At 36.6% G+C, this 19,134-nt stretch overlaps 1 long non-coding RNA gene across 1 annotated transcript in view; it reads left to right on the top strand.

The window, feature by feature from the left end:
* The window catches only part of LOC111547283, a 337,398-nt gene extending 322,001 nt beyond the window's left edge, over window positions 1-15,397 (top strand). The window contains exon 6 of the long non-coding RNA XR_002733077.1: window positions 12,143-15,397. This is a non-coding gene — a long non-coding RNA (uncharacterized LOC111547283). The remainder of the gene's footprint in view (window positions 1-12,142) is intronic.
* Window positions 15,398-19,134: the final 3,737 nt, after the last annotated feature.

The following is a 19,134-nucleotide window of genomic DNA, read 5'->3' as shown; positions in this document are numbered from 1 at the left end:
CAAATAGAGTGATGAAGGAGTATAAATTGGAGGATCATTGACTAATTTTCACATAAGAAGAATACATTTAAGAGAGAAAGTTAGGTTTTATAAAAGCTGTATTTTTTAAAAAACAAAGCTACTAGGAGTAGGTATATGTTATAGACCTCTAGGACAAAAGAGATAAGTCAAAGAAATATATGAAATGATAAGCGAGCAATGGAAGATAACAAGATTAGACTTAGTACAGATTTCAAACTCCTTATTGTGATGTGTGATTTGTCAAACTTTTGAGACAAGGTTAAAGTGAGGGAAAAGGACATGATGGATTTTCTAAATGGCAGATCATAGATTCTTTTAATTTGCAAAGTCCCAACTGACAAGGGCTGCTCAAGCCAGTCTGGTTAGGGTGAAATTTTCAGTTCAGCTATAAATAGATTTCAAACACTCTCATATACATCAGGAGAAGTGTAGATCAGTGCAAACTTTTATGGGGTGGCATCTACCAAAAGAAAATATTCTTTGTACTATGCAAATGAATAGCAGTGAAAACTGCTCCAACCGTTTCTGATGTTCCCCTCAACATTCAGTATTATTCCAAAGCGATATTAGCTGAGATTGGGTAAAACTCGGTTACTCTGCTATTCCCGAATTCTTCATGGCAGCTGTCTTGCAGTTGAGTTCATCCAATCTTAGGAAGTCCCCGCTTGAGCATCAGGGTCATGGTAGGTAAGTTTTCCTGCAGGGCCCCTGAAATGAAGGAAATAAAGGAATGAAATTAAAATAGCCATGTAAATAACGTATAAAGTAATACAGTAATCTTGGATGTCTATATATGTGTAATTATGAGCATACTGTTGCTTTTTACATACTCTTTACACAGAAAAGCTTGTTTATTAACAATCCTATTCACCTAGGATTGGCCAGATCTTTCTGAATCCTAGGTAAATGGGAGCCAAATTGCAGCATGGTTCACAACGTGTCTCTTCCTCATCCTCCTTGAATTGTATTTCTGGCTTGGCTTTTTCCATAAAGGATCTAGCTCTGAAAATATCTTGGCTCTGTGGCCCTGCAAGCTCCTTCTTCTTTTGATTTAAGCTTTAGTATTGTTGTGCAAGTGTGTCTGCCTTTCCTACTATTGCTGCCTGTGCTAGCCATTTGCCACTGCTAGCCTTTTGCTACTGCATGTACTTTCATTATGCTGTGGAGTTAGAGATAACCCAATTCAGTCAGGAAAAGTCACAAGCTTTTCTTTTACCTGTTTCGTTAATTTTTTCTAGCATAGAATTATGTGCTACATTTTGGGGGCACCAATTTGTAGTTTTAATTAGGTTATCAATTTAATAATTTTCCCCAAATAAATTTCAGTGTTTGATTGCAAACCACACATATTCTCTGACCGCTTAATATGGGCCAAGTGCTTAGTAAAGTGCAAGAAGAAAATATCTTCCCTTTCAAACGACCTATAATCTAGTGGAGGAACTGGAGGTAGGCAGCTATGTAGGACTATAGGTTGAGGGCTGTCATAGAGGTTTCTATTTGGTACTATGTGAGCCTGGATGAAAATGGCAAAGCAAAAAGAAGTCAGGGAAGGCTGTATAATGAAGATGAGGTTTTAGTTGAGTCTTGAAGTTACAAATTATTAGAAAGGTTGAGTTTAGACTTCAGCTCTCCTGATAGCTGTGATCTTTTAGCTATACCAGTTACATTTTTTTATTTTGAAATATGTTAAATTCAAAAGACTTAAGTTTAAAGAAATCAAGCCTGCACAAAAAAGGGAGGTCATTTATTTGTAATAGTAGGGTTTTTCAAATTTTGTCATTTGTTTTCTTTTATTTTCCAGTATAAGATAAAAAAATGGAAAAATACAAATATTTTTGTTTATTTTCTAGTTGATATTATATGCTCCATTAACTCTCTTTTCATTACTCTAAACTATCTTGTCTGTTCTTTTTTCTTAATTTAAGCAACTGACCAAACTTTCACTTTAGAAAGCCCCAGCTATTGGCATCATCTACACTATGACTGCACCAGAGCAGCTTAGCAGTGTTGGAGGAACTGTGTAGAGGGACGTGTCTACATCAATGCTGAACAGTCTGTTTTTCTGGTTGCCTCATTCTCTTACTCCTTACATAAAAATGTATTCTCCTTTATTTTCACATCTCCAATAGCGTTTCCCTTGCTGACCTTTGGCTTCCCATATCCTAAGCAGATTGTATCTACCTCACAGACAAAACTGAATGATCAGATGGGACTGGCCTCATATCAGATCCTACATATCTGAGCTGTCCTCTACAGTTCCTCTAGCCTCTGGCTTTCTTGTTTTAGAGGATCTATTTAATCCTTGCACCATGGCTTTGGAATCTATCATTCCCACATTTTCAGGAAACTTATACCATGAATTATCCTTTGTTTCTTGAATTGTTTCAACCCTTTATCACTCAACTGAATGTGTCCCATTGTTTTTATAATATACTCACAGTACCTCAATAAAAATATGTCATAACAATTACTCTCCCCTGCTTGTAGCTATTGCCCTATCTCTCTTATGTTCTCAGACAAACTGTTAAAACAACAACAGCAGGCTGGGCACAATGGCTCACACCTGTAATCCCAGCACTTTGGGAGGCCGAGGAGGGTGAATCACGAGGTCAGGACGTCGAGATCATCCTGGCTCACACAGGTGAAACCCTGTCTGTACTAAATATACACAAAATTAGCCAGGCGTGGTGGCGTGTGCCTGTAGTCCTAGCTACTCGGGAGGCTGAGGCAAGAGAATCACTTGAACCCGGGAGGCGGAGTTGCAGTGAGCAGAGATTCCACCACTACACTCTAGCCTGGACGACAGAGTGAGACTCTGTCTCAAACAACAACAACAACAACAACAACAACAACAACAACAACAACATAACAACAACAACAGCAGCAGCAGCAAACTTATTTATACTAGTTTTTGCTCATTCTCTCATTTCCCACTCATTAACCTGCCTGATAAACTTTGGCTCAGTGTCCCCAGCCAAATCTAATGTTGAATTGTAATTCCCAATGTTGGGGGAGGGAGCTGGTAGGGGGTGATTGGATCATGGGGGCAGATTTCCCCTGCTTGCTGTTGTCATGATAGTGAGTGAGTTCTCCTGAAATCTGATAGTTTAAAAGCGAGTGGCACTTACCCCTTTGCTTTTTCTCTCCTACCACCATGTGAAGATGTGCTTGCTTCCCTTTTGCCCTTCTGCCACAATTGTAAGTTAGCTGAGGCTTCTCCAACCATGCTTCCTATATGGCCTGTGGAACCGTGAGCCCCCTAAACCTCTTTTCTTTACAAATTACCCAGTTCTTTATAGCAATGTGAGAATGGACTAATATACTACCCGAATCTGGATCTGACCCAATCACTCCACAGTGAAACAGCTTTTGGTAATGTTATCAACTTATTGCAATAGATATATTTTTTTTGGTTCTTATCTCATGTAACTTCTCAGAAATATTCTATCCACTTGACAAATCTTTCCTTTTAGAAATGCTCTCCTTGGCCTCTGTGACATAACATTCTCCTCGTGTTTTCCCTAACTCTCTGGCTTTTGTTTGTTTTCTCATCATAGACTTATACTCTTTCTTTAGTTGACAGAATCTGGAGTTCCTCAATGGTTAATCCTAGACAGCTTCTTTCCTGCTATGTTCCAAATGTTTACTTCCCCACAAATTTATATGTTAAAATCCTAAACCCCAACGTGATTGTCTTAGAAAGTAGGGTCTTTTGGGAAGTGATTAACTAGCAGGATACTATTTTATTTCTGCCCTAATAAAATAGGCTGAAGGGAGCTCCTTTGCCCCTTCAACTATGTGAGGACACAGCCAGCTGGCATTGTGTGAGAACTAGAACATGGACCTTACACAGACATTAGTCTGCCAGTGCCTTAATCTTGATTTTTCCCACCTTTAGAACTGTGAGAAATAAATATCTGTTATTTATAAGCTATCTAGTTTATGGTATATTTTGTTATAGCACTCCAAATGGACTATGACATCTTTTCACCTTATATTCTTTTTCCAGGCTGTTTCACTTATGTCCATGACTGTTATTTTAACCTATATGCAGAAGACTCATACATTTTCTCTTTACTAAAAACATTACTGTCAGTTCCAGATTCATATATCCAATTCTTATTTGACATCTCTCTAGTGAGCCTCAAACTCAACGTAATAAAAAATTGAACTCAATATTTACCCCCTTCTCAAGAAGGAAAAAATACTAAGTGGAACTACATGTTTAGCAACAGAGCTGAATAATTATGAATATAAAAAATTGCTATTTGGAGAAAATATATTATGTTCATTGCTTGGAACAATGAATAATACTTGTATATGTGGGAAATATAGAAAAGTAAAATAGGTTAAAATAATAAGGATATAGACAATTACTTTTTATTTTTAATTTTGTAGAGACTTTTATTTTTCCTTACAAACTGGGGTAGTTAGGAGGTCCGATAATAGCTACTTTGCTTTTATTTAAACAGGGAATCCTTTCCCTGTTGCTTGTTTTTTCAGGTATATTGAAGATCAGATGATTGTAGATGAGCAGTCTTATTTCTGAGTTCCCTATTCTGTTCAATTTGTCTATGTGTTTGCTTTTTTTTATCAGTACCATGATGTTTTGGTTACTGTAGCCTTGTAGTATAGTTTGAAGTCCAGTAATGTGATGCCTCCAGCTTTGTTCTTTTTGCTTAGGATTGTCTTGGCCATATGAGATCATTTTTGGTTCCATAGGAATTTTTAAATAGTTTCTTCTAATTCCATGAAGAATGTCAATGTTAGTTTAATGGGAATAGCATTGAATCTATAAATTATGTTAGGCAGTATGGCCATTTTCATAGTATTAATTCTTTCTATCCATGAGCATAGAATGTTTTTCTGTTTGTGTCCTCTCTGATTTCCTTCAACAGTGGTTCGTAGTTCTCCTTGAAGAGGTCCTTCACTTCCCTTGTTAGCTGTATTCCAAGGAATTTTATTCTCTTTGTAACAATTGAGAATGGGTGTTCATTCATGATTTAGCCTCTGCTTGCCTGTTGTTGGTGTATAGGAATGCTTGTGACTTTTGCACATTGATTTTGTATCCTGAGACTTTGCTAAAGTTGCTCATCAGCTTAAGAAGCTTTTGGGCTGAGATGTTGGGGTTTTCTAAATATACAATCATGTCATCTGCAAACAGAGACAATTTGACTTCCTCTCATCCTGTTTGAACGCCCTTTATTTCTTTATCTTGACTGATTGCCCTGGCCAGAACTTCCAATACTATGTTGAATAGGAGTGGTGAGAGAGGCCATCCTTATCTTGTGCCAGTTTTCAAGGGGAATGCTTCTGACTTTTCCACTTTCAGTATGATATTGGCTTTGGGTTTGTCATAAATGGCTCTTAGTATTTTGAGGTATGTTCCTTCAATACCTAGTTTACTGAGAGTTTTTAACATAAAGGGATGTTGAATTTTATCAAAGGCCTTTTCTGCATCTATTGAGATAATCATGTGGTTTTTGTCTTTAGATCTGTTTATGTGATGAATTGTGTTTATTGATTTGTGTATGTTGTACTAGCCTTGCATCACAGGGATGAAGCCGACTCCATCACAGTGGATAAGCTTTTTGATGTGTTGTTGTATCTGGTTTTTCAGTATTTTATTGAGAACATTTGCATCAGTGTTCATCAGGGAAGAAAACGTATCAGCTCTTCCTTGTAGTTCTGGTAGAACTCAGCCATAAATCCATCTTTTCCTGGGCTTTTTTTGGTTGGTAGACTATTACTGCCTCAATTTCAGAACTTGTTATTGGTCTCTTCAGGGATTCAATTTCTTCTTGGTTCAGTCTTGGGAGGGTTTATGTGTTCAGGAAGTTATCCATTTTGTCTAGATGTTCTAGTTTATTTGCACAGAGTTGTTTATAGTATTCTCTGATGGCTGGTTGTATTTCTGTAGGGTCAGTGGTGATATCCCCTTTATCATGTTTTTTCATTTGAGATGGAGTTTCACTGTTGTTACCCCAGGTGCAGTGCAATGGTGTGATTTCGGCTCACTGCAACCTCTACCTCCCAGGTTCAAGTGATTCTCCTGCCTCAGCCTCTCAAGTAGCTGGGATTACAGGCATGCGCCACTACGCCTGGCTAATTTTGTATTTTTAGTAGAGACTAGGTTTCACCATGTTGGTCAGGCTGGTCTCGAATTCCTGACCTCAGGTGATCCGCCTGCGTTGGCCTCACAAAGTGCTGGGATTACAGGCATGAGCCACTGCGCCTGTCCCCCTTTATCATTTTTTATTGTGTCTATTTGGAGAATTCCGTTCTTAAAATCTTTTATGCATTCCCATTTCTAATTTGTAATAAAACTTTATTAAGATAAAGTTTATGTGATATAAAATTGACCCTTTTAAAGTATATAATTCAGTGGTTTATAGTATATTCACAGAATTTTGTAATCATCATTAGTATCTGATTTTAGAATATTTTCATCATCCCCAAAGAATCCTCCTACCCATTAATAGTCACTCTCCATTCTCTCAGCTTCCCTCAGCCCCTGACCTCTACTTTTTGTCTTGATGTATCTGCCTACTCAGTACATTTCTTACAAATGAAATGATACAGTTCCATTGCTTTTTGGATAAAGGCAGAACTCCTTAACTTTGGCTCTAAAACTGTACAGAGCCTGGTCCCTAATTCTTCTCAGGTCTCATCTCAAATTTTGCTCTTCTGTAGTGTCTGGATTCCCTTCACATTGGGCTTCCTCCGTCACTCCCCACTTTCCAGGTTTCCTCTGAGTAACAGCCTTTGCACGTGTTGTTTCCTCTCTCCGTCTCTTATCATCTCGTATACTCTGCCTCATTGTGTAACCAAAGCTCAAGTGTCCTGTTTTCAGAATAGCCTCCCCTAACTCCTCTGAGTATCTCCAATCTTCTAAGTACAGGGTCTGATAGCACCGAGTACTTCTACTGTCCAGCACTGCCAGAATTGTAATATCCATTTGCTTTCTGAATTATTCAAACAATGTCTTTTTCCTCTGGTCCAAGCTCCATGAGATCAGGGACCACGTCGCTTTTGTACAGCATTGTAGCCCTAGAGTCTCACATGTGGTAGTAGAAGCTGATTAACGTTTACTTAGCAAATCGAATAAGTTTGGAATAAAAAGATTTACAGAAAATAGGTACTGACGTTGGGCTGATTTTAGAAAGAAGATAAAAATACAACAAGCACAGTATTTAGTAGTGGGAGGATGCAGCAAATTTTAATGGGGTTAATATTTCTGGCATCCTGGGATATACTGTAGCTTATATTTCTGCACCTTCTTGCCTCTCCTTCCTCATCTATAAAATGAAGATTACATTTGCCTTTTTATGTCCCAGACTAATTAAAAGACTCAATTAGTAATGTATTTGAATAAGGTTTTCAAACAAGTTATTAGAAAGTGTTCTATTGGCCAGGCTTGGTGGCTCATGCCTGTAATCCCAGCACTTTGGGAGGCTGAGGCGGGTGGATCATGAGGTCAGGAGTTTGAGACCATCCTGGCTAACATGGTGAAACCTGTCTCTACTAAAAATACAAAAATTAGCCAGGCATGGTGGTCCATGCCTGTAGTCCAGCTACTCGGGAGGCTGAGGCAGGAGGATTGGTTGAAACTGAAAGGCAGAGATTGCAGTGAGCTGAGATCATGCCACTGTTTGCCATTGAACTCCAGCCTGGGTGAAAGAGCAAAACTCCATCTAAGAAAAAAAAGAAGAAAGTTTTCTATTAAATCACCAAGAAATCTGTATTAAATAAACTGGTTATAGTGAATAAAACCAGATTATGTGGAAAAAATTGGAAGAATGACAAAACTCTCCTCATTCTTGTCTATAACATACATATTTGTTAGTTGTGAAGATTAAATCTCTTTTTATGATTGAATGTAAAAGGCACTTTGCAGTTTTATCAAAAAGAAGAGGAGTGATTTGACGTAAGGTAAAAAAGATGACGTCTGTGACAACAGGGTTAGGGAGTAGCCAAAACAGTGAATCCTGGCAGAACTCCTTGAGAACATAGAAATGATTGAACCAAGAAGATGTTCAAGGTGAGTTTGCCGAGTTGGAGTAATGTAAAGTTTGTTTAGGAAGAAAAACGCAAGAGATGTCTATGGAAATGGGTGTTGCATTTGAAAATAACCATATTTTAGTTTCACATAGTTGATTAAATAAATTATACCACTTTAATTCAATGTTTCTCTGAGTTCTATGTATTTACTCATCAGTGGGTCATGTAGGATATTATGTGGAGACCAATCTCCTTAACACTAGAGAGGAGGAAGATTGGCTTAAACACTAAATACAGGGCCTGTATATAAGTATGTTACATACATTTATGTGTGATTTCTATAGGCTTAGCATTTGACTTGGTTATATATGCCAAAGAGAAAAAGATCATTTATGAATGCTTAAATTCCTAATAATACAAAATTTTAGGAGAGATAGGTCTCAGTCATCTTTGTGTTACAATCCATGGAAGGTATGGTATGGCTTTTTATGGACCCACAGCTGGTTAGAGGCAGGCACAGACCTAGGGTACAGGTATGGGATTTCCAATCTTTGTTTTTTACTACTCATTATCTTCATGCCTTAAATGAAGGAGATTTTCAGCAAACAGAAGAAAAATGGTGGAATTGCAGCAAGTAAATATTCTTGGTGGATGAGGAAGATAAGTTATCTTATTGGTTCCATTCCATTTGCAACTATCTCCATTTTTAGCTGTATCACCAGAGGTTGACTTGTTTACATTCTCCCCTGTAGACCAGTGTTTTGAAAGGGCACACAATCTGGTTCCAGCAGAATTACCCTTTCAATATAGGGCTACCATGAGTCAGTTGAGCATGTTAACCAGGAAAGATTTGGGATAAAGGGTTGGACAATATATAAGAGTCTTTGGCAACCTTGTTCTTCTTTGTTTTAATTCCAGTAAATGTCAGCATGTATTAGCTAAAGAACCAAACAAAATATTAAGAGTGTGCTGATCTAACGGTAACTGAGGAATAGATTATACTGTTCAAGGACAGTCGATATACCAGGTTGTAAATATTTGATCAGCTGTTGAACCATGTTAGGAGGAACTTTTTTAAAAAAATCAATCATCCAGACACTCTATAGTTTCTCTATTATTCTGGTGTTTACTTATATATGACTTAGTGCCAAGTGCCTTTCCTATACATTTAATGCCTGCAGTAGATGTCTTTATACATATGCTTATTATAGAATGAGGACTGTAAGAATCTAGCCTTTGTGAAGGGATGGGACTGAAGATCCATCCATGTTTGAGGTGATGAATATTCCAGTTACCCTGATTTGATCATTACTTCTTCTATACATATAAAAATATCACATATTCCCCCCAAATATGTACAACTATGATATATCTATAAAAAGTTTCAGTCAAAAAAAGAAATAGAGTTTAAAAAATGTTTAGAAAAATTTTGACTCTATGAAAACCCCTTGATAGCTGCAGAATGAGAGCATTCAGAAGAGGATAATAGGAGAAGAGAAGTGGTATTGCAGGGGTACACCTAAGATATGAAGGACAGAGATGATGGTAGTGTCAAATTGTCTTGGTGTTTGGATTCCCATGGGCTATATTTTAAAAAGTAATATAAATTTTTTTGAATTTTAAATGTCAATATTTATATTGCCCCAGAAATTGTATCTTTGGTAACCATTTACACTCAATATAGAAAAAATCAGAAGTCAATCGAGTGTTTGAAGACGTACAAAATTGTTCAGAATTATTTGGAGTAATAAGGCAAATAAGCATGAGGCAGCATTTTAACAGTTAACCTTTAATTTTTTTTCCAGTTCTGAAATCCTGTGATTCAAGACACTCATGTTAGCATTTATTTAAAATTACATAAAGAAATTCTTAGGAGTTGGGAAATTTGTCTTTGTTTTCTTCTTTAAACTCATATTTCCATATTTCTCTTGTAAACTTTTATCCTAATGCAATATACTTTTATATTTCTGAAAGTATTTTATTGGTCATCTATCATATATCTCTGCAACAAAAATATATGTATAAGTTAAAATTTAATTATTTTTAGTTTTCTGACAATAAGATTCTAAATTTCTTCCATATTCAGTGTTACAAAAATTATTAGTAGTACATAATTGATCAAAACAATGTAATATAAATTTTGATAAATACTTATTAAAGGTAAAAAGTAAACCATACTGAAAATGAATCCCTTAGTAAAAAGAATAGCCTATTCCTGGACAAATATTAATTATTATCAGGTTGAGGTGAGATTCAAAATCAATTATATTCATATTTTTATATTTTATATATATGTAAGCACTGAGAAAGCTTGTTATCATAAATAAGTAGATAGAAATGAAAGGAGTTTTAGTAGAACAATGTCATTCAATTATTTGAACTCTTTCCAAGTTATGTGCCAAAAATCCTTCTAGTGATATATCATCAAAAATATTTTAATTATCTATCAGCTGACAATTCAATTAAGTTCCCTTCCATTTGGATCCTGATTTGTGAAATGATTTGTCGCCCTGTTATTAGGGTTATTTTCTTGCTCAATTTATAGGAAGTATATTAAAAATGCTTTGTTGAGATGTATTCAATACCTTTTATTAATTTTGGTACACATCTACTAATAACTGCAGTAGTTTTGATTAAATGCTTTCTTTTCATGCACTTTAAATAAACTATTGTCAAAATCTCAGGACTACAGGATTAATTTATGGAAAATATTTATCATTTACCTATTTGGCAAAGCCCATCATCATTTCAAACCAATCAGCCAAACAGATTTACTGTCCATCAGAAAAAGTCTGACTTCATTTTTTAATTCAAATACAGGTAGGATTAATATGCATCTTCATGAAGCCCTATCCCATGACAATTCTAAGATAGAGAGTCATAACACAGAGCCCTGTTAAGACTTTATTGGTAGGATGAAATAAAGCAATTTTTGAGTTGTGTAAAAGATAAGCATCTTGGGTGAAAATGTCTTAGGATGCATAAAACAAAAGTAAAGAGATATTAGTCCTAGTCAAGGATACCTCTAGATTCTCTAGATTTCGTAGAAGCTGGGCTCCCAAGGCTGACAAAAAGGAAATAGGCACATCATAAAACCAGACACTCCTAAAGGGAGATTAGATCTTAGAAAGAATCTGAGAGTAAAATCACTAATTATTTTTAGGAAAAAAATAAAGAGAAACAAAGAAATCAATGGCACTTTACAGGATACGTGATTAATTCAGGTTTTAAAGGACTCAAAAGTTGGAATGAGGAGGGCCTTGTTACATGCACTGAAAAAGTGGTAGATGTCTGGAAGAACATCAAAACAGATGAAAGTGAGCAGAGAATTGTGAGAAAGACTGCTACAGAGGCACAAGATGAACACGGAAGAGACAAGCCCACTGTTTCACTAGATGCTGTATCACTTGGATGAACGATATAACTCCATTTGACCTTTTTTCTTCCATATTCAAAAGCAGGAAAGTTACTTTTCCAGCTGAAAAAGTAGAATTAAAGTCTGAAATATGCTAATCTCTTTTATAAGACATCATCTTAATTTTAATTAAATTATCCTATAGTTTACTGAAAGGATTTACAAACACAATTGCAGAATTTCCCTCGGTAATATTTAAGAAATAATAGTTAATATGAATGGTACCACACTGAGAGACTGAAAATTTTCTTTTTTTTTTCTTTTTGAGATGGCGTCTCACTTTGTCGCCCAGGCTGGAGTGCAGTGGCGCGATTTCTGCTCACTGCAAGCTCCACTTCCAGGTTCACGCCATTCTCCTGCCTCTGCCTCCCGAGTAGCTGGGACTACAGGCGCCCGCCACCGTGCCTGGCTAATTTTTTTTGTTTTTTTAGTAGAGACGGGGTTTCACCGTGTTAGCCAGGATGGTCTCGATCTCCTGACCTCGTGATCCACCCGCCTGGGCCTCCCAAAGTGCTGGGATTACAGGCGTGAGCCACCGCGCCTGGTCGAGACTGCAAATTTTCTAAAAAATGTATCATGTCCTAAAAATTGGGTGTTGATATACTTGATGTTAATATTAAAAACTTTTTAGAACTAAAAACTGTAAGAGTTGACTTATGATCTCTTAAAAAATGCATCTTGTCTCTCTCTTTGTCTGTCTCTTAGATCAGCCAGAATCTCCAGATACAAAACACAGGGAACCAGGGAACCAGATATCAGCTCAAGGAAGGACGAGTTTTCTTAAAATTCACAGTGGCCCAAATTTGGACCATCGGTAACAACTGCATGTTCTCACTGAATGTAAGTAGTGGGCTGAGGCCAAAGCAGGACCACCACCACAGTCTGAAGAGTCCCTTAAGACATTCTCTTATTGGGTGGGGTTGGGATGAAGTGATCTCACATTTCTGTTTTAATCCTTAGTTCCTAAAATTCTACACATCTTTCTTGGGTGAATGGAACAGACCAGCCTACAAAACACAGATCCATTTCATTGTCTTCTAGGTTTCACCCATTATTTAGTTATGAGATGGCATGAGGTCCAGAGGAGGGTGGAAGCTCATGTGAGCATCATTAGTGAGGGTAGAAGACTCGCTGTCTGCACACCCTGGGCTGTGTGGTTCTCAGAATGAGCCACCTGGAAGGTCGATCCAAGCACATGAAGATTGGCTTTTCTGGTGTCAAGAGTATCCTCTTTACTTTGGGTCTCCGGCAGGCCCTTATTCCCTTTAAGGATTTGGAGGTCAGGACACTTTTGGAAGTGCCTGAATTATTGACAAAATCTGTCCTTTTATTCTTGTTTTTGCTTGATGCTACTACGTCTGTCTCTGACTTCTGCTGAAAAGCTAGTTATGCATTTCATTGATCATTCCTTGTGTAGAGACCTGTATTGGCTTTATTAACAATGTGTTTATGGCCTTTAGTTTCTTCCTTATGGGAAAGAGGGACTCCAACTTCTATCAGCATTTAAATATAGGGACATTCTGCTGTATTATCTCTCTCCTTCATGGTAAAAAAAAAAAGGGGTGTTGAAGGGTTTGTAGGAATTCATTAGTTTTCCACAATAAAAATTATTTGAAAATTACAGGCTGTGGTAGAAGCAGGTATGGAGTTCCTTACAAGATACCTCTAAGAGGGGTGTGTGTGTGTGTGTGTGTGTGTGTGTGTGTGTGTATGTATGTTGAGATGAGTGGTTTCAGGCATCCATTGAAGTTACATTTTTGTGTGTGCTACAGACATTACAAAGCCATCTCTTAGTTTCCTTTATTTACAAACCAGGAACTTCAGCTGTTTTATTAAAGACTGGATGTGAACGCTGAGGTGCTTTGCCAACACAGACATCAAAGGGACACAAGTGCACTTTTCCCATATGTTTTAGTTCGTTTTTCCCTGCATGTCTGATATCAGTCAGAGAGAGTGCTAGAATATAATACCTCACACCTTGAAGATTAAACACCTTCTCAGCTGGTATTTCTGTTTTGACTTCATTTGCTGCCACGTTATATCATAAGCACCTTGCACCATGTCATAGACGCTCTTGGTTCTGTCTGTGCAATGAGATTGTGTTTTTCAAAAGCGTTTTTTTTCTGCAAGTAAGTAAACTCTGCCTGATCTTTGACACGAGCTTAGTCACTGAATGAATAGCTTCGTTGGACAACGAGGTAAGATGATAATAGAGTCTATAATAGTGATGCCAATCACAGCGGGCAGGAAGGCTGTTCTTCTTAGACTGCTGTATTTGTTATTCTTAGACTGCTGTATTTGTAAATCATGCTACATTTCCCATGGCTTAATCTCAAAATGCCACCTTGTCGGTGATCGAGGTTTATATTTTAAGCTCCCCCAAAAAAATATTCCAGAAAGAACATCCTACTCTTCTTTACTGTGTAATAAATAAGTTCCAGGAAGGACTCACATCATCTCAGGAATTACCCAGGGGGCATTTTTACTTCTTCACCTGGCCCTGTAACAGGCAGGCAGTTGTCACATTCACTTATACGTAAAATGATTCTTCCTTGTATTGAAGGTTATATATTTATTTGCTGTAGTTTTATTTTTACCTAAATTGGAAGCACATATTCTGTTGTGGGCCGGGGAGTTGGAGTATGGAAGCTCGGGGGTTCGGGGACAGGCCTGTTAGGAGGAAGCAGCAAGTCTAAGGACCAATTAGAGGTGAGACATCAGACCTTAGACTTGGAGGTACGTATTAAAAGGATAAAAACAAACAAGAAAGTGTTTCTAAACATTCTTAACTTCTTGGATTTGGTATCTTCTTAAGGGCAAAACACTAAGGCATAGAAAAATCAGAATTCATGTTTCGTTTGTGTTATATCTTCAGAAAAGTTTTATGTTTTTATCTCAGAAAGTGGCTTCTCAAATTTTGGTTTTAAAATTTTCTGTCTACTTCCATGTCCCTTCTCTATACATCCCTGTGACTAAAAAGCAGAATATGTGCCACTGTGTAGCTAGAATAACAAAGGAACTGTGGAATGTTCCTCTGTAAAGAAATGGCCTATTTCAGCCATGTTCCTATAGTCTATGGTCTGAGTGCAGTGTCCTCTCCAGATTCAGTGTTAAAATCCTAACCTTCAAACTGATAGAAGTAGGTGGTGGGGCCTTTGGGAGGAATTAGGTCACGGGGGCAGAGCCCTCATGGTTGGGATTAGTGCCTTAATAACAGAGGCACAAGAGACAACCCACTACCCTTCCGTTATGTGAACACACAGTGAGAAGGCACTGTCTATAAACCACAAAGCAGGCTCTCATTAGACACAGAATCTGCTGGTGCCCTGATCTTAGACTTCCCAGGTTCCAGAGCTATGAGAAATAAATTTCTGTTGTTTATAAGCTATTCAATTTATAGTATTTTGTTACAGCAGCGTGAGCAGACTAACACGCTATGTAAGGGCTGACTATGAGAATGAGACTCTAAAAGCTAGGAATGGTAGCTTTATAAATTACCACTTAAATGAGTACTAGCATTTAAAAGGAAATTTTAATGAGGTGGTAAAGAAACTATCATCAAATTTAGACTTAGAACATCAGATTATTTTGCTCAATCATTGTGGTTTAAAGAAAAACAAAATAAGCCTCAGAGAAATTGCAAATTGTGTCACAAGTTTTGTTGAACAAGTAAAATCCTGGTCTCTTGAATACCATTCCTGGACTTAGTTGAGTACACTTGATATCTCCTTTAATGCAACTATTCATGCCCAAATCTACCTATTTTGTAATAGATAAAAGATTTTTTCAAACCAGAAAAATGCCTTTAATCACAAATTGTTAGTTGTAATAAGGTAGCAACTAAAATCTAATACATGATTGTTTTCTCTATCAAAAAGAGTTCTGAAAGGTTAAACTGATATGAAAGAATAGCATATTATAAGATGTTTTATTTTATATTGTAATTTTTAATTGTAAAAATGTTCACGGCTATTCTCATGTATTTTTCATTAAAAAAACTTGCGGCCGGGCGCGGTGGCTCAAGCCTGTAATCCCAGCACTTTGGGAGGCCGAGACGGGCGGATCACGAGGTCAGGAGATCGAGACCATCCTGGCTAACACGGTGAAACCCCGTCTCTACTAAAAAATATACAAAAAACTAGCCGGGCGAGGTGGCGGCGCCTGTAGTCCCAGCTACTCGGGAGGCTGAGGCCGGAGAATGGCGGGAACCCGGGAGGCGGAGCTTGCAGTGAGCTGAGATCCGGCCACTGCACTCCAGCCTGGGCGGCAGAGGGAGACCCCGTCTCAAAAAAAAAAAAAAAAAAAAAAAAACCTGCAAAGTAAGTGACTATTAGCTGTGTTTTACAGATCAGAATCCTGAAGGTCAAAATTTAAAAGATACATTTAAGATAATAGGACTAAGTCTCACACCCAGGTCTTGGTCTTCTGACTCCAAATCCTGTGTTCCTTTCATTGTCTCGTAGTTTTCTCTTTAATGGATAATTGACCACCGTCCTTTACGTCCCTTGGTTATCTCTTATATTGCATTTCATTTCAGGAAATAATAATGAGAATCTTAAAACCAAACAAGTTGTAGTAGGGAATTTCTAAAATAATCCTGCAACCGAGGCAACACATCTAGAAAGACTAATACGGGGAAGTGCACTGTTCTGGCAACTAGGAGGGACAGAGGCATTGAAATGCTGGAGTCAGCTCACACAGGCTGGCAAGAACTGACAAAATTTCAGCAATTTTGCCGTTAAACTTAAATTGTATAAACAAATTGAACATTATGTTAAAACAAAAGGTAATAAATACTCAAGACTTGTCCTTTCATACTACATGTTACTCTTATCTATGCTATTGGTGTTATTTACATCTATTGTGTCTGTATGTATTATACATATGTCTTATAATGGTGTGCTGCTCTTCTCAGTCTGGTGTGGGTAGTTTGAAATTGATCATGATGGAAATATTAATACTATAAAAGTCACGAATGCTATAAATTATTGTTTTCTTCATTATCTAGACTTTAAAATTATGGACAAAAATTAACAATATGGATTAATCTTAAAATTGTGTTGTGTTTGTAGCTGTTACATTGGAAGTAGCACATAAATGTAACAAAATATTCTTCTAGTATTGGAAAACTCATATAATTTAGCAAAGTAGTTGCACACATCATCGAAAGCTGAGTGAAATCTGACATGTATCTTTGTTGTTTCATTGAAGTCTTTTTAATGTAAAATAAAATATCAAAAACATGGATATCAGAACTGTACTCATTTGTCAATGATATGAGTGACATTTTTTCTAATGAGATCATAATTAAGCGTTTATAGACAGTCTGATTTAGTGGTCCTATGGTTGAGGATAGAATGAAAAAGAAATTGATAGTGAAATCCACTATCACTACACTATAAGAAACAAAGTCACACTACAGTTAGTGGTATGGAATACACAGTGAAGATCATTGTATCTTAAATATCTTATCATTATTTTTCTAAATTTGGCACTACATATTCTTAAAGCAGTAATATTTATATGAAATGTTGTTTTCCCTTTAGAGAACCAGTTGAACCACTGGATAGGGAACATGCTGTGTTGGAAGATGAGAGCTTTTGTAGATGAGAGGATACCAGAAAATCCATGTATGTTCCTTTGTAATTCTCTTAGAACAGGAGTTTTGCATATGTATAATACTAGTTTTATGTAATGTACTTCTGGCCTTTTCCTACATTGAATTTCCTACATTGAATTTTTCTACTTGTGGGGCCTCAGCTTCAGATGACAGAATTCATTTCACGTTATAAATAAGTCACCAGCTTAACACAGACAATTGGAGGCCAAAAAAAAAAAAAAAACCTCTCATGAGTTGCAGATAAGCTTGAGGTCTTGGCCCCAATATTCTACATCAACAATATCTTTTCTTTCATTTTCTTAGTATCTAGTACATAGCTAGTATATTGATGCTACCTTCTAGAACTAAGCACCACAGCTCTGGTACATCTTTGGATTCACAGAGCTCCACTTCACTGATGTGACCTTTCTAGAATCAATCATAGTTAACCTGTATTTTATTCCATTTCCTTTGGCTTCTGTATTATATTAACATTACTGTAAGAGTGGTTGTCAAGGAGTTAATGCCATTTTTCTCTCCAGGTAATATATATTCACATTAAGATATTCTTATTCTCTGTGCTTTAACCACAACTGATAACTCAAGGGCTGGGATTCTAAGCATTGTGGCATAAGGGTGGTGACTGTAAATATTTAATAAATAATTTTTGGTTGATTGATAGGATGCCCTTCTAGACTCTTCAATAATACCACTGCCAACTTCTCCTGTACTGTAGGCCAAATTAGTCATATGATTACCTTTCCCTTTTCTCAGCTTTGGAATTAAAATTAATTTATACAAAAGCCAAAATTGCAGATTGAGTATCCATGAGGTTTCTGGTGAAGCTGTTTTGAGTTTTAGAGCTGCCTTCCTTTGCCATGCATATATGCCTCATTGATTTTTATTTGGTGTTTTGCTTATACTACAGTTAATCAAATTTAAGTTCCATTTGTAAAGGCCTCGATGAGACAGCAGAAATGCCAAAAAGCGAAAAGAAATCATGAGATCATGGTCTTTTGACTTCTAATTGAAGAGTGGAGGTTAGTTATCAAATGAATGAAGGGATATTTTGTAGTCCCGAGAAGCTTGCTAATGAAATTGCGGCATCTTATTGAGAATATGTCTTTCCCTTTAAGCTTTCTATGACTACTAAAATGGCTTAAATAGGAACATGTATGAAATAACTAACTAAATATGAGCATCTCAGAGGAAGATGGGTGAAGTAAAGGAACTTTGTAGTCAGGGTGCCTGGCATCCAATCCTAGCTCTGCCTCATCCAAAAAAAATTTAAAAATCGGATATTATTTTTAGTGCACTCACTTTGTTGGGCTGTTTTAAGTATTAAATAAGGTAATAAATATAAAATGCTTAGCAAAATTCTCACAGATTGTGATGGCAACACGTTGCCAAAAGTAGGATTTCTGTGATGCGGAATATCAACAAGGCAAGTTGGGCATCATTTTAAAGGTGGGGAATTTCTTAATTTTTAGGCTATAAAATGACATTCTTTGTTATTTTAAAAAATAATGGTATTTCATGAAAACATTTTAACCAACTGCAAACAGATTTAGCTATATTAAAAATGATTTGTTGAATTTTAAATAATTTCTTAAATATTTTTATTGTATGGAATTTGTAAAGATGAGAAGTATTGAATTACAGTGAGAATTCTTTCATCTTTGTCATTAATAAAGTATGAGATGGAAATTTTGTGTTACAAGAGATCACTGAGATATCAGGACGGTGTATCATATCTCAGTGGAAGGTTCTGGTATAACAGTGCTGCAGTCAGTCACAGCACATGATTTCATTCCAAATCCAGCCTAAGAATTTCCATTTTGTATCTGAGTGTTCTGTGAATTTACACTTTCATCTGATTAAATGTTAACAGTAGCTTATAGGAGTATTCTGTAGCTACTCCTGAAAGATTTATCTATCCTTTTTATTAGAAGTAATTTTCTATATTATCAAAAGATAATCATTCACTTAAACATCAAGTTTTCCAGAATTTACTTTTTAATCTTTGTCCTATTAACAAATTGTAGATGAGAGATGAATGCAAAGACTAATAATCAAGCCTCTCTTCTCTCATCTGGTG

This window comes from Piliocolobus tephrosceles, chromosome 5, assembly GCF_002776525.5.
Source record: "Piliocolobus tephrosceles isolate RC106 chromosome 5, ASM277652v3, whole genome shotgun sequence".
Taxonomy (NCBI): domain Eukaryota; kingdom Metazoa; phylum Chordata; class Mammalia; order Primates; family Cercopithecidae; genus Piliocolobus; species Piliocolobus tephrosceles.
The sequence above is the reverse complement of the archived record's forward strand: the minus strand, read 5'-3'. Positions and strand labels throughout refer to the sequence as shown.